Source organism: Ptychodera flava, chromosome 16, assembly GCF_041260155.1.
Source record: "Ptychodera flava strain L36383 chromosome 16, AS_Pfla_20210202, whole genome shotgun sequence".
Taxonomy (NCBI): domain Eukaryota; kingdom Metazoa; phylum Hemichordata; class Enteropneusta; family Ptychoderidae; genus Ptychodera; species Ptychodera flava.
Genome location: NC_091943.1, coordinates 36,996,246 through 37,021,502, shown reverse-complemented (window position 1 = coordinate 37,021,502; position 25,257 = coordinate 36,996,246). Strand labels below are relative to the sequence as shown.

The 25,257-nt window shown below is 37.8% G+C and overlaps 2 protein-coding genes across 4 annotated transcripts in view; both read right to left on the bottom strand.

The window, feature by feature from the left end:
• Window positions 1-25,257, bottom strand: part of LOC139114740 (uncharacterized) — a 136,203-nt gene that overhangs the window by 39,071 nt on the left and 71,875 nt on the right. For both annotated transcript variants that reach the window (XM_070676617.1, XM_070676618.1), the window contains exon 21: window positions 1,858-1,881. The gene's annotated coding sequence lies outside the window, so the exon portion shown is untranslated. The remainder of the gene's footprint in view (window positions 1-1,857; window positions 1,882-25,257) is intronic.
• The window catches only part of LOC139114741 (uncharacterized), a 162,928-nt gene that overhangs the window by 110,225 nt on the left and 27,446 nt on the right, over window positions 1-25,257 (bottom strand). The window lies entirely within an intron of this gene.

Sequence of the window (25,257 nt, the reverse complement as noted above, 5' to 3'; positions counted from 1 at the left end):
ATGTATATCTATTTCAGCATATCAACGCCAGTGCAACGTTCACTATCACAATGATTGCTGGCATATGGAATGATCTCTAGCAGTCTTGCGTGATTATTGGTGTTATTGTTATCATTGTTTTCTACTTTTCCTTCCAGGAAGTGTTGTAAGGATACATTTCAAAATATTAATGCAATAATTTATAGAATTTCTATAATGAACAGAAATTTAGACGGATGAAGGTTCATAATTCTTTTGAACATTCCAAATGAATGTCAATTACTGTCAGATGCTATTGAATTATTCTACTTGAGTTTTAAAAAGAGTTTTCACCACAAATAGTTGCCATGGATACATCTAGTTTCCATAGATACACCTGTGGCTGCAATACGGCTAATTATGACTGTTTCTATTGAGTCGCTGAGGTTGGTTTGAACTGATTCAAGCATGCAATCAAGTTAACTTCAGCATCACATTCAAGGCATTAAAGTCAGAATTCCACTCTTTTTAACTCTTGGATGTCAGGTTGACATCATCACTTCTTGTGAATGCAATTATCTCTGTGTAGTTTAAGAAGCTTAAATGGATTTTACCGACTGCATGTAATACAGAGATGTTGCACAAATCTAGTCTCAGATAGCTGTCTCCTTTTTTTGAAGGAATTGATGGCTTCTGTAATTTACAAGCGGCATCTAGGATTTTCATCCATTCAACTACGTATACAAAGGGTAATATGTTGGCTCAGCAGAGCATTTGTATTATTTCAACCTGACAGCTCTATCTCTCTGATAAACCAGTAATTGTCCGCATCTGTTAACTCTATAGACTGACCAATCACAAGGCTGAGTTTCCTTACTTACTGAATAGCTAACATTTAATTAAAGTCACTTGCCAAAGCGATGTTTCAGGTTTTCTTCATGACAACATGCCATCTAGACAAGTGATGGCACATTTCTGTCATTGCATTGCAGGTCATGAACATGGCAATGGATGTCATCATCTAGATGACAACTTTCATTGTCAAATGTACCACACTGGTAATGAGTTCTGTCACAGTTAAGACTACCTCATTAACATCACCATATTCCACAATGGACAGGACAACGGAAACATTAGTAATAAGGTGACCACGTTTCAAAGGACATTCAACAGGGAATTTTCTCATCTCAATTTGCCACATTGTGACAGAGAATAAAGATGGTTACAAAACATGCCACTGATAAATGGTCCTGGGCAATTCTTGAAGATGAAATTGACCCTAAAGAATACTTGCAAGGCAGGCACTGAGAGTGTCAATCAAACAGCTACTCTATCCCGATGGGAATAAGTGATTATAGCCTGCAGCTAGGTTAGAACATTGCTACATTCACCTGTTAATCTATTATGGTGTGAATAATACTCTGAGCTTGAGAATACCTCAGCCATACTGGATGACTTTAAGTTTCATCTTTCCATTCAGTGTTGGAAAACCAATTCCATCATATTACCTGTTCACGGGTGATTTTGAATACATAAGTGTTTCCAACAAAGAAGATACGCTTAACGAGCATACAGTGTAATACTTTCAGTCACATTCACCGAATCTGAGCTTTGGCAATTATGACCCTACTGATATCATAGTAAAAATCTAGCTGGCACAACCGTCAAGAAAAAAATTTGACAGATACGATGATGGTGACGGTAATGATCACATTGTGGTTGACAGTTCATCTGTCACAATATCAACATTAATAACATTCACTGATTCTTGGTTTGCAATGGATTCCTTGCTGCTCTTTGAATGAACTTTGTCATTTTAACTGTATCAATTACAAATCTTTATCACTCTCTCTTTGACAAATCCACAAACACCAAAAACACACTGAAATTTCAGCTTACCTTGACATATCCAAACCTCAGGTCCTGAAATTAATGGAAGACAAGTGTTTGACTTAGTGATTTATTATCTTTTGCGTTTATTTGATTATGTTTCAATTTTGTTCGAGCAAAAGTTGGTTTTCCAGAACAAGTGCAAACAAAAAAAGGTCACAAAGGACAACATGAGACACATTTCAGGTTCCAGAGCTTTTAAAGATTTGATTGCTATCTTCAAAACAAAATTATTTCCATAACTATTTTATGACTGTAAATCTACAAACATGTATACACACAGACTCATACACACAGACCCACACACATACACACAGACCCGTACATATACACATAGACCCATACACATACACACAGACCCATACACATACACAGACCCATATACACATACACAGACCCATAAACATGCACACAGACCCATACACATACACAGACCCATAAACATGCACACAGACCCATACACATACAAACAGACCCATAAACACCCACATAGATCCATCCCCATAAACAGACCCATACACATACACAGAGACTATGTGTGGAGTTTGGTATTTGGTGCAACTCAAACTCTGTGTGAGGTTGGGTGTTTGCCCCAACCTAACAGCAAAAAGTAGCTCAGTAGCTCAACATACATGGTTGCCATGGAAACAGCTAAACTGAAATGTGGTATTTTGTTTTAAAATTGTTTGTTTGCTGAGTATCACATTGAGCAATCAACAGTCAATGCAGTCTTACAGTGTCAAATGTGAAAAGTTACTCAAAATGTAAAGTTGCCACTCAAATCACCTTCCGATCAAATCTTGATTGAAACTTCTCACGGATTGGAATGAAACAAATAGGTTTTTAACTTTGTGCAAGTGACCCATCATTATTGATACTCAGGTCCATAGATGGAGTTCTCAGCTGCAGTAAGTTTCACAGAGTTCTCCCCAGGGCGTATTGCTGTGCACATTGCATTAGCTATTCATTGATTGATTGGAAAAGTTTAGTCACGACATTACTGAGGTCATGACTTTGCAATTCCCAGTAGATAAACTCTGACTACTATCTCTTGCAGCTGAACACTTTTATCCACAACAAAATACAATGCCAAGTGGACTCTGCATTAGGATGAGCACTTTCTGCTTTATTTGAGAATCTGTAAAATTATACTACTGACAAGGTCAATTCTTTTCCATGCCATTGGGAAGGACAGCAGTTGATGTCGTGATTTGCCTTTTACAGTATGGATTAAGTGACTGGCTAATGATGAGACACTGGTTTCTTTAAGTTCCACAGGAAATTGTAATTTAAGATCTGTATCACGTATTTGACTACCATTCTCTACAGATAAATCCACTGTTACATCAATCGTAAAATCTCTGTGTTAGCTAAGCAATGACAGACATTGTTGGTCATACTTGTGAAGGGTATCAATAGATTTATTAAAGTGCTACCCATACAATCAGAGCTAGACTTGGTTCAAGTCGGTGAATTAAAAAAAAATAAAATCATTTATAATAGTTTCTCTTGTGTCTCTCCTATTTCGTACAAACCTATCCGGAATTTGGCAGCTCACGCCAGGTTTTCCCAGCTATTGAATGCGTCGAGTTTGAGTCTGCGCAGTAGTGAGTTAGTTTCTGCCGGATTCACCGACTTGGATTTCTTGCAAGTACAGGCGGTGAGACGGACTGTGTACACAGTGACGTAGAGCCAATACAAAATGATTGACAGCCCCGCCGTTATTCTGGCCAATAAGAAGAACGCATGCTCTGCATGCATTCAAAAGTTTGTCGTCATCTCCGTGCAAAGCTAGACATCGAGTACTTTTTATATCTGGGCGAATAATGGCATCAAGTTCGTACATCAACTGCTTTTTATAACTGATCGGTCGACCATCGCTAATCATGCGAGATTACCAAAGAAAGCTTGTTGAGAGTTACATTGAGGGAAAAGATGTGTTCGTCTGCGCACCAACCGGCAGCGGAAAATCACTGACATACGAAGTCGCCCCACATTGTTTTGATTTCCATCGCTGTGGGCACGTAAGAGAACAGGCTACAACTGTAAGGATGGTGTCTTTTTCCATCCTTGAATAACCGGCGACGATTTTCGCATTTTGCAACATGGGCCCCACAAACAACACAGATATTTTCACACGTTTTCGGTGATACAACAGAGGTCGTGCTGACTTTTGTGGGAGTGATCGCACTCGACATTTTGTCAACAACGCCATGTGAGTTTTATGCACGTCTCGTTTGGGTCACTTGGTAACTCCTCCCAATGTGTAAAATTTAGTGATGTCATCTTATGAATAATATATGAGTAAAGAAAACGTCATCTCATGAATAATTTATAGCAACGCAGATCGTGCAAGAAAGCCAAGTCTGTGATTCCGGGTGAAACTCCGCTGCATAGCGTTCACTCCACTCATCGCGTTCACCCTACTCATCGCGTCCACTCACGCGCACGTTTCACATGAAAGCAGAATACAAATCATTGCGTTCACTCCACTCAAACATTCACAAATCACAGACTTGAACCAAGTCTAAATCAGAGCATGGGCGCTCTAAATATCAAAACATTTGACAGAATTTAACAACAAAAACTCCTGAAGTGTATACTAAGTTGAGCAGAGAGAATGACTTTCCTCGTGTTATCTTCAGTAATTTATGATTTACTGAATCAGGAAGTTCATGGTACTGTAAACCATCTTTAACACTGGCTGCTACACTAAACATAGCATCAATGATTCACTGCTTCCATTTGCTCAGAATTCATGGCTGTGATTGTGCTTGTCACATTACACCTAAGCCTTACACTAGAACTTCAAATCACTTTAAATTCAAGGACTTTCCAGGGCTTTCCAGGAGCGTATTGGCATTTGCTAAATAAAAGTAAATTTCAAAAATGGAAAACTGCACATTCGTGTGTTAGAAACATATTGTTTCAAACTTTCAGGTGTGTTTCAATTTTCACCTCCAGAAGCCTACATTATACAGGCTTGCCTGTTGTTTGTTTTTACACTGACTTAGGGGAACTAAACTTGGAGGGCAAGTTTGCCCTGGCTATGGAGTATGCCCTACAAACGTGTCCTCTGAGTTCTTGCTGCGTCTATGATTATTGATAGTCACATGGATCACATAGAGCACTTAAAGTTCATTCTTTACTGTCTGTCAGATACAGTACAATCCCATGTCAACCACAGACTAAGAAATAGATAACCTTTTTCCGTTATGTAAAACCTACACTCATAAAATATACCTGCCAATTTACGGCCATTTTTGAAACATGATAATATTTGGATGTGCACTGACCTGAGATGACTCACACTCAATAAATTTATAAGCCATGGCAAAAATATTTCATGTTTGTAAAAAACAACTTATGATGGTGAATCAAAGTAAAAGTTTTTATCCTGATGATGGAAGTATTATCATACATTCCTTATAAAAATCAAATTAATTTGAAGACTGTTAAACATGAATTTGTTTCTTAGTAACAGACAGAATTGATGGCAAAAATTGATGCATACAAGATTCATATCCTACATTTACATGAGAAGGGGGAAAAGACCACAGTGTGTTTTCAAAGAATCAAAACTGCAATATGCATAATTGCAATATGATGAAATTAATTTGCATTGAGTTTTCATTTTATTTGAGCAGGGAGGGAGATTTACGTCAGAAGCAGAATACAAGAATTCAGGTTTGCACAATTTAGCATGTGTTATCAACAGCTCTTGATGGATACATACAAAAGGATAAAACAACAAAGTAAATGAAAAAGGTGTGAAAGGTGTATTCCTGCCATGATTATAGCATGTTTGTTACAACATCATGCTATACTGCAAAGACTTAGGAAATAATAATGTAGAAATTCTACTGAGAGCCAAGGAACATGGATTGGAATGTAGACGACTGCAGTCACAAAGTCTGGAAGCCTAAAAGAACTTAACGTCACGACATGTTCACGTATTTGAGTGGGCCGATATCTGGCCTGGTTTACATCTAGGCAATTCCAAGAACCATTCCCCAAGAGCTACCTTCAATTACCAGATCAGGATTACTCAATTACTTCAAATGTGGCTTTCAAATCTCCCTAGAGTAACACTGGCAACCACGGAAACACAGAGATCTATGCAGCTACTACAACATACAATATCACCATGGCACTATAGTACTAGACAATGACTGAAAATGAAACACAATGGCATTCTATCTAGAAAAGAAACTTGTCTCCAGGGATTTCACAAACTTGGATATTATCCAAAAGCAAGTTGTTTCGTAACTGATGGCCAAATGTAACACCTTTAGGGTGTTACTTACAATAATGATAACTTCAATTCAATTGTTGCTGTATTAGGTACACACTGTACTCAGTAAGACATGCCTTACAGACTTTGAAAAACTGATGAAACTCAGTTACACAGCAATCTATTCTTAAAATCACTTCATTGGTAAATGGGGAAGTTAGTAAAAGTAATTAGCAGCACTTTATGCTGGTGGACATACATTTCAAGCTGAAAAACAGTGTACATTCCAAAGCCATAGCATCTTCATATCAAAAAAAATATAAATACATATGAACAGTAAAAATTTACAGAAAAATCATGATTTCAAAGATGGTTGATATACACAGTTACCAAGGTGTTCATAGAAAAGGTGGTGACAAAAATAATAAACATTTTCTTAAATATGAATAAATTTGATATCGTGAACACGACATTTAATTTACTATTATGTTTCCCTCCCACATGGATGTAATATACCTATTGCCAATAATTTCAGTAAAATGTTTTCATGACCAAAGCTTGATACAACATAAGATTACTTCACATGGATTTCAAAGATAGCACTCTTTGAGTTTAATAGCAAGAAGTAAACAGGGAATTACACTCTTCTTTGTTGCCAATAATTTTGCCTTTAATAATGCAGTATCTTTCCGCAAATGGTTTTGGTATCTGTTTACTTGTAACATGGACTGACAGAAAAAGACAACATTATAGAGAAATTGTTTGTGCATTCTTAAAGTATAGCAACCCTGTTTGTTAATTTCAGAAAAAATCTTGCTGGATACAGTTTAATGCTTTTGTAACAAAATTTTATTATTGAAATTTAGAGTGGCTGTGATCTGCTGTATTAATTCAGCTGGTAGCAAATGTTTAATGAGTTGATGTAATGCATTATTTGACTAATGATTTCTTTCAAAAGCATATGATTGCATATCTTCATTTCTTCGTCTTGCACAATCCACTTTTCTAAAAAAATTGGGGGCTGCACTGTCTTTTAAAATAAACTTAGCTGTAAGGTTCTTAATACATATTAAAGCTTACATGTAATCACGTATCAGCAATCTGTCTTACTTGCCAAGATCAAGAGATGACGATTCAAGGTCAAGGTAGGTCAACAAATCTAGTTCAAGGTAAAAACCTCAAACTGAAAGTCATACAACAATTCAATGGAGTGTAAACCCTGGTGAACCTGGTATGCAATATACTAAATCTTGAAATTATTCTGGAATTTTTTGTTAAGTATGATTTGAAAACTCTTGAATTTAAAATTGAAGAATCAGAAATTATAGCAAACTTCAAAATGACCAATGTACACACACAAAATTTATAATCAGAACTAATTCCATAAAAAGTAAGATTTTCATGGCCCCTGTGTTATATGGCTTGTGGTGATGAAAATAGAACACATGTGCTAAACAAGATTTTTCCCAGGGACTCATCATACACATTATAAATCCCCAAAGTCTGAGGGTCCGATCCAGCTTACAGAACACATAATGAAAATGAGATTTTAATGGCACCGGATGTGATATAATTGTGATAATACAAAAAATGAAAGTTTCAGAGTCTGATTTTTGAAGGAAATCAATGAAAATTGTCTGATATTCTATCTGGAACTGAACAAGTCCATAGCCCCCCTAATATGGCTATAACTGTAATGGATGTGTCATAACTTTTTACTGAACATTAAAAAAGCACTGTGCAAATAGTACAAAACAGAAAACTGTCAGCCCAAGGAACCTTTAAACTACATTTGAAAGTGTACCAACTAGTATTTTATGAAAGATATGTTTTGACCAAAAATCAATAACATTGTCCTAAAAATTGACACATGCAAACTTTATAATATTTTTTTCAAGTCAAAATTGAATCATCTGAAGGCACCTATAAATTAGCTTTGAAAGCTATTACACCAGCAGTTTTGAAAAATATTTTGACAAAAAAATGACAAGATTGGACCCATATATTTCCATATTAAAGGTCATCCAAAAGAACCTAAAAACCAAATTTGAGACCTCTATGGGACAGGTGATTCCTAAACAAAAGACTTAAGACTTTTTTGGTCAAAAGACTTTTGACTAAAAAAGGAAAAACTTCTTAAAAATGAAAAATGTACAAATTTCATGCTAAGTTGAATAAATACCAAACACTGGCTGACCAATGTGCCCTCGGTACACGGGAGCTGAAAAGGGGATGATGATGAAGGGATGAATCTGGTTACCATGGATACATGTGATAAGCATCTCTTTTCATTAAATGAGCCAAATGGAAAGGAGAATAATGGTAGTCATAATATGTGAGATGGATGTGAGAGGAAATTGTTGTAGGAGTAGAATTACAAATGTACATTTCTGTTCTTGCAAGTCCCAAACTCCCACTGTAGGGACTCATCATACACATTATAAATCCCCAAAGTCTGAGGGTCCGATCAAGTTTACAGAAAACATAATGAAAATGAGATTTTAATGGCACCGGATGTGATATAATTGTGATAATACAAAAAATGAAAGTTTCAGAGTCTGATTTTTGAAGGAAATCAATGAAAATTGTCTGATATTCTATCTGGAAATACTGGTAAATCAGAGCACAGCATTATAACAAAGTAAACATGGAGACGACTTATATAGCTGTTATTTTGATTTATGACCAACCCCTTCATTTAAATACGCAAATTTCATTATTATTTGAAAAATCAGAATTATTACCAGAAAATTAACTTCATTTGAGAATACCAGTATCTAACAAGTGATTTAACTTAAGAATGTCTCTTGACTAAAAGTAAGAAAATTTGTTACAGAAATTAACAAAATATTTGACTGTTTTATACTGATTTTCACAAATCAGGAAAATAAGAGTCTGTAAATGGAGAGAAATGTTATGGGTGCCGCTGTGCTTGATTTCCACTACAAGAAATGTCTTCAACAAGCTGCATAAACTCAAAATTTCCCCGTTCCAGTTGTGAAGAAAATTTGAGCAGGTTTTCAGATCATACAACCACATCTGACATTAGATGTGATACAATTGATAATCTGGAAATGGAAACATTAGCAAACACAAAAATTGCAATTCCTGATATCAAATCCTGTGAGACATTCAGTGGAAGTTAAAAGAGTATTGGTTATTGCAGGTTGGTGACACTGGTGAACACCGGTAATGGCTGATGATGGCTGTTATTGGGTGGTCAGGACTGGTGATGCTTTATAATGCAAGTTAGGGATGGATAGTGGTGTCTGTGATGCCTAAATCTGATGCAATATGTCTACCTTCATCAGATGTAGTGAAGCACAAGTCACCAACAGCTGACAAAGGCCGCAAGAACAAGTAGAGGTGGACACACCGCCATCTTTAATACCTGATTTTAATCAGATCAGTGATACCTTGGAAATGGCCTGATCTTGGAAAGAAAAATCTCCATGTGAGAACTTTCATGGAAAATACATATTTTTTTGCATTGTGTATAACGTACATTCAGATGATATTATCATCTCTAGTTACGAGAAAAAAAATTGAATTTGTGGCTAATGAATAATTTCAGTGTGTATGATGCTTTAAAGGAATGTCACAGGGGTCATGAACTTGAAGTTTACAAAAGTTTGCACGATTTGAAGCAATTCAATCCCTTCAAAGTCCATCCTTTCAATCAAAAGTTTATGTGACAAAGCATTCCCATCTGAATTCTATGCATCCATACAAATCCAGAGTGGTAAATTTTCATTGAAAAGCTGTTGCTCTTTCAATAGCATTGAGGCTATACAGCTGTACATGGTTTTCATATGTTATGGACATTCACATGCTTCAGTTAAAAGGCAACTCCTAAACAACATTGCAAACCAATTATGTCTGTCTTATTTTTAGCCTGTACAATAATTCACACAGTATGTTGTTGGAGTGTGTTATTTTACAATTTGATTATGCTTTCAACAGACAATGTCGTTCAAGGATGTACACAGAGTTGAGTAGATTACTGTCTTTAAGGTGGCTGGAAAGGCTATTTTTGCACTAATTCTTTTTTCTCAGAGTTAATGTCAAGTTTCAAGTGTTAGAATCAAGATATTTAGTTCAAATTTTCAGGATAACTCCCTTAGTTAATACTTTCTCCAAAGAATATGAAAATTGTATATTTGCAGCCATGATTTTGAAATATGACACCAGTAAATATTAAAATTTAATTTTTCATATTTTTACATATTTGAATTTAATAATAATTGGATAGTATTAATATTACCAAATTAGTTATAAATATGTTGACACCATTTATTGTAAGATTTGTACGGCAGGATTTGTAAATAAATTTGTTTTTATGATTTTACATGGGTTTACATATCAAAAAATTATTAAAAATTCTTTCAAATTTCAAAATGTGATTTTTCAAAAAGTACTTCAAATACAGGAAAATTGTGCCATACAAATCTTATCTGTAACCTTGTTAATAGGCTGCAAAAATTCCATGTCCATATCTCATTTCAAAAGTTGGATTACAGTGGTTTGCTTTGAAGCATTGGCATTACGCGAAGTAGACATATTGTCTAAATTGAGGTGTTGCCAACACTGTCAGGTGTAATTATCAGCTGAGCAGTAATTCAAGTCGATCACAGTGAAATCAACTCTGCCAAAGTTGAAACATTGTCTTACAGCAGGTCAGATGTAGTCAAAACAACTACACCTGAAAGCAAGTGATAAGACTTGGACAGTGCTTGGACATATGTGGTGGTGTTGTTTAGACTACGTCTGACCTCCTGCTAGACAATGTTTCAACTTTTGCAGAGTTGATTTTTTATGATCGACTCATGTTACCGCTTAGCTGTTAATTGCACCTGACAGTGTTGGCAACACCTCGATTTAGACAATATGTCTAGTTCGTCTAATGCCAATGCTTCAAAGCAAATCACTGTAAATTGGTATACAATTATGTAGGAAAACTGTTATTCTGTCAAAAATGTTGAAAACAAGCCATATTTGCACCCCTCTTTTGAAGTCACAGAGCAGTCTTTTGGTTAATCTCATTTTTGACACCTCTTTGACACTCAAAGAATCAAAAATGCATTTACAATAGCAGTAACTCACTCTAAATGCCAGCACCGCCTTGTCAAACTTTCCTGAAAAACAGCAAATAATGACTTTCCCTTTTCAAACATTTTATTAAAAGCTAGGGGACCTCTACCATAGTTAATACACTAAGTACTCCCCAACTTCTTCTTATTGGTCACTTTTCAGAAGTTTCAACAGGCTATAACTCTGCAATGCCTTTGTGCCCAAATTTCTAGCTTTTTTATTCCACAGAGAATGTTTACTACTTTTATATTTTAATAGTTTTATTGAAGTTTATAACTGACGCTCCTAGCCTTTCCAACCACCTTAACAGCTTAGCAACTAACAACTGTTCACTGAATATTTATACCTTCACAGTTCACCTAAATCAAGGCTTTCACTGGTAGATAAGCAAGGTTGTAAAAACCTAATATTGGTTTTGATGATTGTCATGAACAAGTCTTGCAGAATGTGCTAGTTTAAAATTGACAGAACACCATGGGATTGTACTTTAGGTCCATTTGTACATTACTAAATGCACAAAACTTGCAAAAAGTGACACAAATCTGAAACATAAAATTCATACAAAGTCATGTCATTTCACAGATCTGCCATTCTGGATGCGCTGTTTGCCTGTGACAGCCTTGACAAATGAGATCACTTCAGACATACGGGGCTTATCTAATCTCTTGATAAATATGTGTCAACCTCGGACTGCCACAAAGTCGATTCAAATATGTCATATGTCATATCCTAATATCAAATGGAAACACCAGAGAGCTGTAGTGGGTTTTCTCAGCATGACCAAACCATTAGTTGATTGCTATACTGTGCAAAGAGAATTATCCAGTAGACCTAAAGGGAGGCTGCATATTTACAACACACAAGAGCTAGTGTCACTTTACCTTTTCCAACTATTTAAAAACTTTGACAAATTATGCATAGTGCTGCTTCTAAAGGTTGCCTGATGACATGTTGTCTGTGTAAAAAGTCTTTTCAAAGTTGAATAATCACTAATCTCAAATATTGTACACATTTTCTTCTGACATCAAGTCATTCTTGATGACAATATAATCAGATATAGTCCCTACTTATTTCTCTAAATGTCAACTTTTGAAGATTTTGCTTGTTCAGATATGTCTGAATAATTGGTGTGGTCAACAAAAACCAATGGAAATATTGGATTGAATCATATGTGACAAAATTATAAGCATGTGCACCACGCTTTGTACGATGGCAATATTGTGAACATCAGAAAATGAAACATTGAGTGTTGTACTTGCATAGAGTTTGAACAAACTTGTTCTCCTTGAGAAACAGTAACAGCTCCAAGCATGTAAAAACTTCACACAAAATGACTGCCAGACACTGTGAGTCACAAACAGCTGAATGAGTGCATGTCCCAGTATAATGAACTCAAGTAAACTTTGAACAAACTCAGTCAGAGCTTGTCTAAGTAATGGTTCCAGACATGTAAAAATGGTACAAAATGACCATCTGCTGGAGCAGAGAGTCTCCAAATCTCACAGCTCAGAGCCCTCTCAGTTCTGGCTCTCAGCTTGTAACATAAAAGACTTCATTATTCAGAGCTTTACTTCAAATAATTGAGACAGTACAAGACGTCACCTCATATATGTTCACAAAATTTTAGCAAATCCTTGCAACTCCAAATCTGAAGATGGCAATGAAGCCAGTAGCAAAATACAATACGGAGTATTTCAAAGCTGATTGTGATCAAGATAGACTGCATGTAAGGCAATAATACATGTACAGTTTTCTGTAATTGAGTTACTCTTTGAATGAAGTCCAAAATAAACAATTACAAGTACTTCCTATCCTGCACAATTTGCTAGCTTAATTGTTCGTCAACATGTGAACATTTCAAAGATCACTCACGTTCTGCCACGAGGCCAGCGTGTATAGTGAGTTTCCCTTTACATTCAACATATATTTGATCTAATTCATTTACTTTTATGGTTATATTTCACCATATAGGTCATTTATATTTGGAGTTTATATCAGAGCTCTGAGGCTAACAGCTCTATTGCTTTGAAGGAATCTGGCTCACAGTCCTCTGACCTCAGTTACTTCACAGTCAACTCTAGCCATCTGGTAGCCATATTGGATCATGTCAAGAAGCAGCACATTTACATCTGTAGCCATTATTAATTGTCTCATTTTTTGTGCTAAAAGTTTGAATGATTCGGGGATGTTAGTGCATAGAGGCTGCTGATATGAAAATTTTGCAAAAAACTACATGAGTATCATCATGTTCATACGAAGTACCATTAAATTGACATGTTATATATCCAGTAAAACATGAATATTGTCAGTGTATCATGCTTACATTTGAAAACCTGCCCCACTAGACATAGAGAATAATTATTGAAGGTGGGATTTAGTTAGAATGCACCTTAGGTACAGATATTTTTTTACTCTCAAACTTTTACAGTACCTTTCTGGTCTGAGCTGCCACGTGTGGGGCACATGTACCTTAAAAGGAAGTCCATCAAGGATGATTTTCATGTACATGCTAGCTTTTGGGGTATATATTCCGGAAAAGCCATTTTCGCCATTCATAACTCACGCAATTTTTTACAAAAATGGACAAATATAGTGGCGGAAGTTGCATTATAGGGCTTCATCAACTCAATGTATTTTGAATCATGGGAAAAAAGTGCCAAGCTTGGCGCTTTCATCACGTGATATTGCAGGGACCGTCTTCTGATGGGTATGGCATTGTCCACTCACTCACGTTCACACCAGGCTATGCGTATTTGCATAACATAAACAATAGTTATGCAAATACAGTATGAACAGTCTGTTTTGAACATGAATGACAATATCTTACCAATCAGAAGATGGTCCCTGTCATATCATGTGATGAAAGTGCCAAGCTTGGCACTTTTTTCCCATGATTCAAAATACATTGAGTTGATGAAGCCCTAAAATGCACCTTCCGCCACTATATTTATCTGTTTTTGTAACAAATCGTGTGAGTTATAAATGGTGAAAATGGCTTTTTTGGAATGAGCGACCCCAAAGCTAGGACATATGCAAAAATCAGCCTTGGTAAACTTCCCCTTTGAAAGCTCTCAGATAAAGAAAATATTTGAGCACCATCTTATCAAAAATATTCTTTCTTCCCATTGAGTTGACACAAAGATGGCGGTTTTTAATATCAGTAATATCAGTAAATGTTTGGTAATTTGTTTTGTAATTTGGTAATTTGTTTCTCTTGTGCCAAACTTTAATCCCCTGGTTTTTATTCTTGATTTGGTAAGAGAACGGTTGAAAGTTTCATTGAGGAAAGTTTGTCCTAAAGTTTGTCTTTCACTTTTGAGACACGAACTACCTTAACATGGAAATCTTATGCCTAGATATAACACAGACTGAAACAAAATGTTGCAGTCTGTCAAGAGTTTTGTGGCATCAATGTTGTGTTGTAAAACTTAACAATACCATCTAATTTCCAAAACTAGAAGGCATAACCACAGTACAGAGAAGAATAGCTGACACATAATGGCTCATTATAAGCATACTTTTTGTGACAAATTTGCACAAATCTTCATCCCCGTGATCCTACTGAGTATATGTATAAGGACTTGGTCAAGGTTTTCCTCACACTGAAACAGATGTACATGATGGGTAAAGGTATCAGCTTTGGGAAAGAATTATTGAAATTGACTGGTTTCCCTGTACTATTACCTAGCTATTGAACATAAATTGCATTTCAGGTTTATAAGATGATCTGTTTAACCCAAGAGTTTGATGTGGCACTCTCCATCATGTGGAAAAACAGGATGTACGGTATTCAATCAGATTCCTTTCAATATCAAATCTTAATTCCCAGCAATCTGTATTATGAAAAGGATTTGTACGCAACTGAGTCTGACAGCTCCAAATTGCCAATATCGGCAATTTAAATTTTAATATCAGGGAATCCTCTTTTATATAACATCATAATCTATTTTCCTTGAATTTGAGACTGTACAGATATCACAAACTTGAATGTCTGTGTTCAGAGGTGCTTCTGCATGTGGTTGATGCATTATCATATTAAAATACCTGTGTTCTATGCACAGACAGCAATCAAAACATAGTTGGAAGCAACTGACTCTTCCTTGCTGTTTGTTAAAAAAGAAAACAAAACCTTTATTTGTGGATCAACTATCTAACCTTCGTGATCCTAGATTTTCAAGACAGTTACTCAAATAATACAGACAAGCAATTTATACATTGATTGGTTGCCAGTGTAAAGAAAACCTGTTTCAATGTATTTAATTGCTGAACACAGTAAAATAATTTATGCGTACTCAAAACAAAAAGTAGGACTTTTTCATTGATCAGAAAGTCTAGAGCAACTACGGATCTGTGTGGGTCAATATCTTTATTCCACAGTGCTATGCTGCTTATTCTGTAGTCTATGGCAACAGTTTTACAGCCAACTAAAATTCAACAAGACTATTGGTAATAGAAGCAATATTTATCCTCTGAAAGGAAAGCTGAATAAGACATGCTCTGAGCTAAATTTTCACTACTACTGCTGAAATTGCCCATTAGATTAACTATCTCTATGTTTCAAATATCTTCACGGAACAATTACACAATCAAATCTTGATGAAAACCACACCGTATGGGTATAACAAGCACATGAAAAAATGTTGGTTTTTATTGACGATTTTGATAAGTCAACATGTACAACTCTGTGAGGGCAGCATAAGTTTTTATCCGAGCAGTAAAAGATATGTTAACCCTAAAGTTTATTTTATGATGTCAGTAACAATCTTGATTGAGAATATCAGGCTATCATAGTCTATGTTTCAGTTCAATGTCAGGAAGAATTAGGCAGATTACATACATGCTATAATAAAATGCTGATCATTCGACTTGTACATTACTGATGGGTCAGATGAATTTATTCTGACTAATAACACAGCCAGTGGAATGATATCACTGAATATTGACAGGTGTTTTTGAACACATCCAATCTTTTTGAAGCTTAATTGACACAAGTGGAAACTGGCGTTGATCAGATGGAATAACTTCCTATTTACTATGTCATGGAAACACATTGTGAATCATCCTGTCCACTGTATAACAATCATCTTTGAAAAACATTTTGAGAAATCAACATACATGTACCTGGAGGACCTTTAAATCCAAGTGATATTATCAGCATAGAAATTATTCTCCATTTAGTATTCAACATTCATTTTTTAATTACCAGAATTTCATGCATTAAAAATAGACAGTCCATCGAGGAAATAACATTTTGCAGAGATGACAGGAAAATATATGACATTTCAATGATGCATAGTGATCAATTTCATATTCCATTTCCAATCATCACCATGGATTGCTTTCTTTCTCTCTCTTTGCCCTGCCTATTACAACCCTGGCCAGTTTTACAGCAATAGAAGTACTCCATTGAATGCAAATCATGTTGAACGATAAATGGGAATTTGATCGACGAAACTAGTGGAAAGGAGAGGAGGAAGAAATTCATCTCTGTTAATTTATCTGTAAATGAGGCAAGAGATATTTGTCTCTTCTTACTCATCAACTAGAGATTTTAAAGAGTAACTGTGAATGGCTTGAGGGGGAGGGCTGACTTCAGGTGGGATTGGGGATAACTTCAAGGGAATGACAAGAGAGGGGATGACTAGAGGGTGAAGTGCCAATCTAATCCATTAATACTCTTAGCTTTGAGTAATTTCAATGAAACACTTAAGCATGCCGTGTCTCCTTGATTGAATTTCCTGTCATTCAATTTACTTTTTCACAGTACTACCTAATGTCCTAATTGTTGCCAGCAACCCACACCTCATCTATTTCACCTGATGTTCACCTTCGTATCTACAGTCATATATTTCTGCTGCATTTCCAAAAGTGCATTGACTTTGTCCCATGGTGCCGACATCAATGTAGCCGCTGCTTTTCACTGTCACTGCAATTTATCACAGGTTGATCACTAAGCTCCGCACATCTGCTGTACACTCAATTCACACACACACAAATTTGTAAAATTTGTCTTTGAAAAGAACCACCTGAAACTGTTCATTCTTGCAGGCTTTGTTGAACTTTGAATGAAGTGCTCCATTTAGTTAACTCTTAGCTGACCAGCATGTAGACATATAGAGAATTGTAAGTTACAGTTTGCGATTGGAGAACGCTTTGTGAATACTCTAACAGTTTTCACTAGGAACATGAAACTGGATTTCATCTTAAGCCTTTCTACATCACGGTTTTACCAAAACCCACTGTTATCAATGGTGAATGTGGACCTGTTTTGTTTTCGTTTTTTGTTTTGTTTTGTTTTGTTTTGTTTTTTGGGGTGTTTGCTTGTTTGTTTGATTGTTTTGTTTTATTGGAGGGTCGGTTGAAAAGGTTCAGAAATTTTGTGTGATAGAAAAGGTTCCAGTAAATTCTACCTCTAAACTTCCCTTTCATGATAAATTCATCCGCAAAATTTCCATTTGGGACAAACTTTTTCCATTTTGTTCCATTCTACACCTGTATTTGCATATCCACTAATCCAATGAGATTTGCTTGCATAATTGTTCCTTGAATATGAAAACTGTTAATTTTCGTTCAAAAATAAATTTACTAAACCTTGCACGCTTTCCACCTTGTTGGAAATGTGTTTCAGTTGGGCAAGGGAATTAAAGACTTGATCAGTTTGTTATTTGCATGAAAGCAACATGTTACTGTGCCTGTACTATCGATCAAAGTTTCACAATATTCAAGGAGGTTCGGTGGCAGTTGCCTCATTTACTTTGTTTCAATTCCTCAGCATTCATCACCATGGTTCAAAATTTAACACAACAGTTGACTACATGGTTAAGCTACATTGCAACAGGAAACATGGAAACGTACATGAGGTAGTGTTGTTTGGAAAAAGATAACTCTACAGATTGGCTACTTTACAGCTTGCTGCTAGAACAGACAGACATCTGGTACATGACAGAAATCACTATCACATTAGATGATATCCTACAGACAGCTTCTGCATTTGACCTCTGGGTTTATGCTTGCACATTTGAACAAATATACATGCAAATAGAATTATGAATATCAAACTCTGAGAAAGTACAAACACATTCAACTATCATGTGTATAATTATCCAATTCAGCACAATATGATTACACTAATTCTCAGCTGTCATAAGTCCCCGCGGACGAAGTCCGCGGGGGACTTATAGATTGGGTCCCGTCTCCGTCCGTCCGTCCGTCCGTCCGTCCGTCCGTCCGTCATCAACAGTTTCTCAGACACTGCTGAACCAATTTCGTTCAAACTTGGCACAAAGGCATAGCACTATGACCTACAGATGCACGTCGATTTATTTTGTGATACGATCTAATATGGGCGCGAGGCGGCCATTTTGTTGCGATTTTTCATGTCTTTGGACCATAACTCAGACATCCTTGAACAGATTCTGTTCAAACTTGGCACAAAGGCATAACACTATGGCTTTCATATCCATGTCAAATTATTTCACGATACGATCCAATATGGGCGCGAGGCGGCCATTTTGTTGCGATTTTTCATGTCTTTGGACCATAACTCAGACTCCTTGAACAGATTCTGTTCAAACTTGGCACAAAGGCATAACACTATGGCCTACATATGCATGTCAATTATATTGCGATACCATCCAATATGGCCGCGAGGCGGCCATTTTGTTTGCGAATTTTCGTGTCTTTGAACCATAACTCAAACATCCTTGAACCGATTCTGTTCAAACTTGGCACAAAGGCATAACACTATGGCCTACATATGCATGTCAAATTATATTGCGATACGATCCAATATGGGCGTGAGGCGGCCATTTTGTTGCGATTTTTCATGTCTTTGGACCATAACTCAGACATCCTTGAACTGATTCTATTCAAATTTGGCACAAAAGCAAAACATTATGCCCTTATCATGAACACTAATTTATTTCGTGATATGATCCAATATGGCCGACAGTTGGTCCATTTTTTTGCGATTTTTTTCATGTCTTTGAACTATAACTCAAACATCCTGAACCGATTTTGTTCAAACTTGGCACAAAGGCAAAGCACTATGGCATACATATGCATGTATCAATTAACCTTGCGATAGGATCCAATATGGCTGCAGAACTGCCATTTTGTTGGAATTTTGCATGTCTTTGAAGCGTAATTCAAAGGTCATTACACCCATTTTGTCCAAACTTGGCACAAAGATCAAGCACTATGGCATACATATACATGCCAATTTACTTGTGACATGTTCCAATATGTCTGCCAGATTGTCATTTTTTTCCAATATCGCTGTCAGATGGTCATTTTTGGATTTTTCATGTCTTTGAGGCTTAATCATATGCAAATATTCCTTAACCAATGTTGTTGAGACTTGGTACAACGATAAAGTACTATGGCATACATATGCATGTCTACTAATTTTGTGCTATGATCCATATGGTCAATAGACAGCCATTTGATTTCAATTTTGGTGTGATTTTTTTATGTCTTTGAAACATAAACATAGGTCACTGTCCCTCGATGGACTGATTTTGTTCAAACGTGATACGAAGATAAAATACAATGGCTGCATTCTTGTGCACATTAATTTGTTTCATTATATGATCCGAAATGGCTGATTTAATAACATACTCTGTCCCATACCATTTCAAAAATTCCACCAAACCATGTGTATAGTATGTGCCGTCATGACACTAGAGGCAGTGAGGGCATCGTTATGTGTGATGTAATCAAAAGTTCCTTCAGTGGTCATTACGGCAGAGATGAGTCATTTATTGAACGTTCCTCTGATTACTTTATTATGCAAGTCACAGGCCTGATGCACCCGTTGCATCAATGTCATTCCACAGCGACCTAGACCACAGCTACCTGGACACCAAAGATTATAACAAAATGGACAAGCGGGGACTGTGTCATCAACGATGACTTGTTGGAGATTTGGAAATATATTAGATTTGCTACCTCACTCTTTCTCAGACTTTCCATCTGTCTCTCTCCCTCTCTGTCCACTTCCCTGTCTCTCTCCCTCTCTCTCCCCTCCCCTGTCTCTCTCCCTCTGTCCCCTCTCCCTGTCAGTCTACCTGTCTGCATCTCTGTATTAAAGTCACTATTAATATGTCTCCCTGTCCATCCGTCTATTTGTCTCCTTATCTGTCTCCCTGTCTGTCTGTCTCTGTCTGTCTCCTTATGTCTCCCTGTCTGTCTGTCTCTGTCTGTCTCCTTATCTGTCTCTGTCCCTGTTTTCATCTCAATCTTTCTTCACTGTAATATTCTTTTAATTCTATGAAACATTACATGTAAATTTCTTCGTTTTCTTTTTAATAACAAATATGTCTTCTCAACAGACCCTTCCGTTTAGCCTCAGTCTCCCTGTCTCAAGTCTATCACATTTGTCTACAGACCCTTCAGCCTCAGTCTCCCTGTCTCAAGTCTATCACATTTGTCTACAGACCCTTCGCCTCAGTCTCCCTGTCTCAAGTCTATCACATTTGTCTACAGACCCTTCAGCCTCAGTCTCCCTGTCTCAAGTCTATCACATTTGTCTACAGACCCTTCAGCCTCAGTCTCCCTGTCTCAAGTCTATCACATTTGTCTACAGACCCTTTGGCCTCAGTCTCCCTGTCTCAAGTCTATCACATTTGTCTACAGACCCTTCAGCCTCAGTCTCCCTGTCTCAAGTCTATCACATTTGTCTACAGACCCTTCAGCCTCAGTCTCCCTGTCTCAAGTCTATCACATTTGTCTACAGACCCTTCAGCCTCAGTCTCCCTGTCTCAAGTCTATCACATTTGTCTACAGACCCTTCAGCCTCAGTCTCCCTGTCTCAAGTCTATCACATTTGTCTACAGACCCTTCAGCCTCAGTCTCCCTGTCTCAAGTCTATCACATTTGTCTCTACTCACACCCTGTCTATAGACCCTTCAGCCTCAGTCTCCCTGTCTCAAGTCTATCACATTTGTCTACAGACCCTTCAGCCTCAGTCTCCCTGTCTCAAGTCTATCACATTTGTCTACAGAACCTTCAGCCTCAGTCTCCCTGTCTCAAGTCTATCACATTTGTCTACAGACCCTTCAGCCTCAGTCTCCCTGTCTCAAGTCTATCACATTTGTCTACAGACCCTTCAGCCTCAGTCTCCCTGTCTCAAGTCTATCACATTTGTCTACAGACCCTTCAGCCTCAGTCTCCCTGTCTCAGTCTATCACATTTGTCTACAGACCCTTCAGCCTCAGTCTCCCTGTCTCAAGTCTATCACATTTGTCTACAGACCCTTCAGCCTCAGTCTCCCTGTCTCAAGTCTATCACATTTGTCTACAGACCCTTCGCCTCAGTCTCCCTGTCTCAAGTCTATCACATTTGTCTACAGACCCTTCAGCCTCAGTCTCCCTGTCTCAAGTCTATCACATTTGTCTACAGACCCTTCAGCCTCAGTCTCTCCCTGTCTCAAGTCTATCACATTTGTCTACAGACCCTTCAGCCTCAGTCTCCCTGTCTCAAGTCTATCACATTTGTCTACAGACCCTTCAGCCTCAGTCTCCCTGTCTCAAGTCTATCACATTTGTCTACAGACCCTTCAGCCTCAGTCTCCCTGTCTCAAGTCTATCACATTTGTCTACAGACCCTTCAGCCTCAGTCTCCCTGTCTCAAGTCTATCACATTTGTCTACAGACCCTTCAGCCTCAGTCTCCCTGTCTCAAGTCTATCACATTTGTCTACAGACCCTTCAGCCTCAGTCTCTCCTGTCTCAAGTCTATCACATTTGTCTACAGACCCTTCAGCCTCAGTCTCCCTGTCTCAAGTCTATCACATTTGTCTACAGACCCTTCAGCCTCAGTCTTCCCTGTCTCAAGTCTATCACATTTGTCTACAGACCCTTCAGCCTCAGTCTCCCTGTCTCAAGTCTATCACATTTGTCTACAGACCCTTCAGCCTCAGTCTCCCTGTCTCAAGTCTATCACATTTGTCTACAGACCCTTCAGCCTCAGTCTCCCTGTCTCAAGTCTATCACATTTGTCTACAGACCCTTCAGCCTCAGTCTCCCTGTCTCAAGTCTATCACATTTGTCTACAGACCCTTCAGCCTCAGTCTCCCTGTCTCAAGTCTATCACATTTGTCTATAGACCCTTCAGCCTCAGTCTCCCTGTCTCAAGTCTATCAAATTTGTCTATAGACCCTTCAGCCTCAGTCTCCCTGTCTCAAGTCTATCACATTTGTCTATAGACCCTTCAGCCTCAGTCTCCCTGTCTCAAGTCTATCACATTTGTCTATAGACCCTTCAGCCTCAGTCTCCTGTCTCAAGTCTATCACATTTGTCTACAGACCCTTCAGCCTCAGTCTCCCTGTCTCAAGTCTATCACATTTGTCTACAGACCCTTCAGCCTCAGTCTCCCTGTCTCAAGTCTATCACATTTGTCTACAGACCCTTCAGCCTCAGTCTCCCTGTCTCAAGTCTATCACATTTGTCTACAGACCCTTCAGCCTCAGTCTCCCTGTCTCAAGTCTATCACATTTGTCTATAGACCCTTCAGCCTCAGTCTCCCTGTCTCAAGTCTATCACATTTGTCTATAGACCCTTCAGCCTCAGTCTCTCTCTGTCTCAAGTCTATCACATTTGTCTATAGACCCTTCAGCCTCAGTCTCCCTGTCTCAAGTCTATCACATTTGTCTATAGACCCTTCAGCCTCAGTCTCCCTGTCTCAAGTCTATCACATTTGTCTATAGACCCTTCAGCCTCAGTCTCCCTGTCTCAAGTCTATCACATTTGTCTATAGACCCTTCAGCCTCAGTCTCCCTGTCTCAAGTCTATCACATTTGTCTACAGACCCTTCAGCCTCAGTCTCCCTGTCTCAAGTCTATCACATTTGTCTACAGACCCTTCAGCCTCAGTCTCCCTGTCTCAAGTCTATCAAATTTGTCTATAGATCCTTCGGCCTCAGTCCCTCTCTGTCTCAAGTCTATCACATTTGTCTATAGACCCTTCAGCCTCAGTCTCCCTGTCTCAAGTCTATCAAATTTGTCTATAGACCCTTCAGCCTCAGTCTCCCTGTCTCAAGTCTATCACATTTGTCTACAGACCCTTCAGCCTCAGTCTCCCTGTCTCAAGTCTATCACATTTGTCTACAGACCCTTCAGCCTCAGTCTCCCTGTCTCAAGTCTATCACATTTGTCTACAGACCCTTCAGCCTCAGTCTCCCTGTCTCAAGTCTATCACATTTGTCTACAGACCCTTCAGCCTCAGTCTCCCTGTCTCAAGTCTATCACATTTGTCTACAGACCCTTAGCCTCAGTCTCTCCTGTCTCAAGTCTATCACATTTGTCTACAGACCCTTCAGCCTCAGTCTCCCTGTCTCAAGTCTATCACATTTGTCTATAGACCCTTCAGCCTCAGTCTCCCTGTCTCAAGTCTATCACATTTGTCTATAGACCCTTCAGCCTCAGTCTCCCTGTCTCAAGTCTATCAAATTTGTCTATAGACCCTTCAGCCTCAGTCTCCCTGTCTCAAGTCTATCAAATTTGTCTATAGACCCTTCAGCCTCAGTCTCCCTGTCTCAAGTCTATCAAATTTGTCTATAGACCCTTCAGCCTCAGTCTCTCTCTGTCTCAAGTCTATCACATTTGTCTATAGACCCTTCAGCCTCAGTCTCCCTGTCTCAAGTCTATCAAATTTGTCTATAGACCCTTCAGCCTCAGTCTCTCTCTGTCTCAAGTCTATCACATTTGTCTATAGACCCTTCAGCCTCAGTCTCCCTGTCTCAAGTCTATCACATTTGTCTATAGACCCTTCAGCCTCAGTCTCCCTGTCTCAAGTCTATCACATTTGTCTATAGACCCTTCAGCCTCAGTCTCCCTGTCTCAAGTCTATCACATTTGTCTATAGACCCTTCAGCCTCAGTCTCCCTGTCTCAAGTCTATCAAATTTGTCTATAGACCCTTCGGCCTCAGTCTTCTCTGTCTCAAGTCTATCAAATTTGTCTCCTATATTATCCATGCTATAACAATATACTACATACAAGTCATTTTCAGTTCTATTTTCTATACAAACAAATAGCTGCTTGCTAATCTCATCCTCTGACCGCTCACATCGCTACTTTGAATTTTAATGATAAATTTTGTGATTTAGAATCAGCCATTTCATTGGTTACTTCAATATCTGATGCTGATGCACTAATTTTACAACACAATTGACCTATGATAGGGATTTAAATTGGGACAACTTTTCATTATATTTTCCCGTATTAAAGTCCAGTCACCTACCAGAGTGACCTGAATCACTGCTCTACATTTCACCTGATTTACTGGCAGGAGTTCACAAATTGTTCGTTTCAATCTGATGGAAAATTTCATTGAACGCATGCAGTGTATAGAATGCTAGTCTAGAAAGCTGATGAGGATTTCTGTAAGAACGTAGCAACCTTTTAGTGGTTTTCAGTACATTTTATAACTGGGATTGGCAAAATCTTCTATTCACACAGTCAGCATTATGAAATAGTGAAAGAGGTTAAAGCCAGGGCAACCTGGCTCAAATATCTGCCAAACCCAATTGAACCGATTAAGTCATTTCTGGGCAGCATCACGATAAAATGGAAGAATTTCCACGCATGAAACAGACTGAAGTTCTACAAATTAAGCCATGCAATGTAATCTGTCTCTTCATGCTGGGCAGAGCTCTAAAATTACTGAGAAATAAATGCCAGTCAATGGTTCAAATTAAACTAAACTGAGTAGGAATTATCTGAATAACTCTCAATCATTGATACAGGACATCTCAACCACTCTGTTACAGTTTGTGGAATCTTCATTTCTTCATTTTGTTTTCTGCCTGGAAAAGGATTTTTCCATGACAAGACTGAACTGTATCTCTTCATTGAGTGACCTGATGTGAAGGTATTTAATACAAAAAGTTTAACTGTAAAAATCCACTAGGATAAAATGTTGAAAACACTTTTTAAAATAAAGAGACCTTTAATCTGACTTCTGAATCAATGTTTTTGTTGAGGCCAGTACTCCCATAAATTTTACTTTACTGGCTTTCCTGGTTATGCGACTAGAGTTGCCAGGTTGTTGAATGCAATGAACAACAGAAATGCTACACAGTTTCT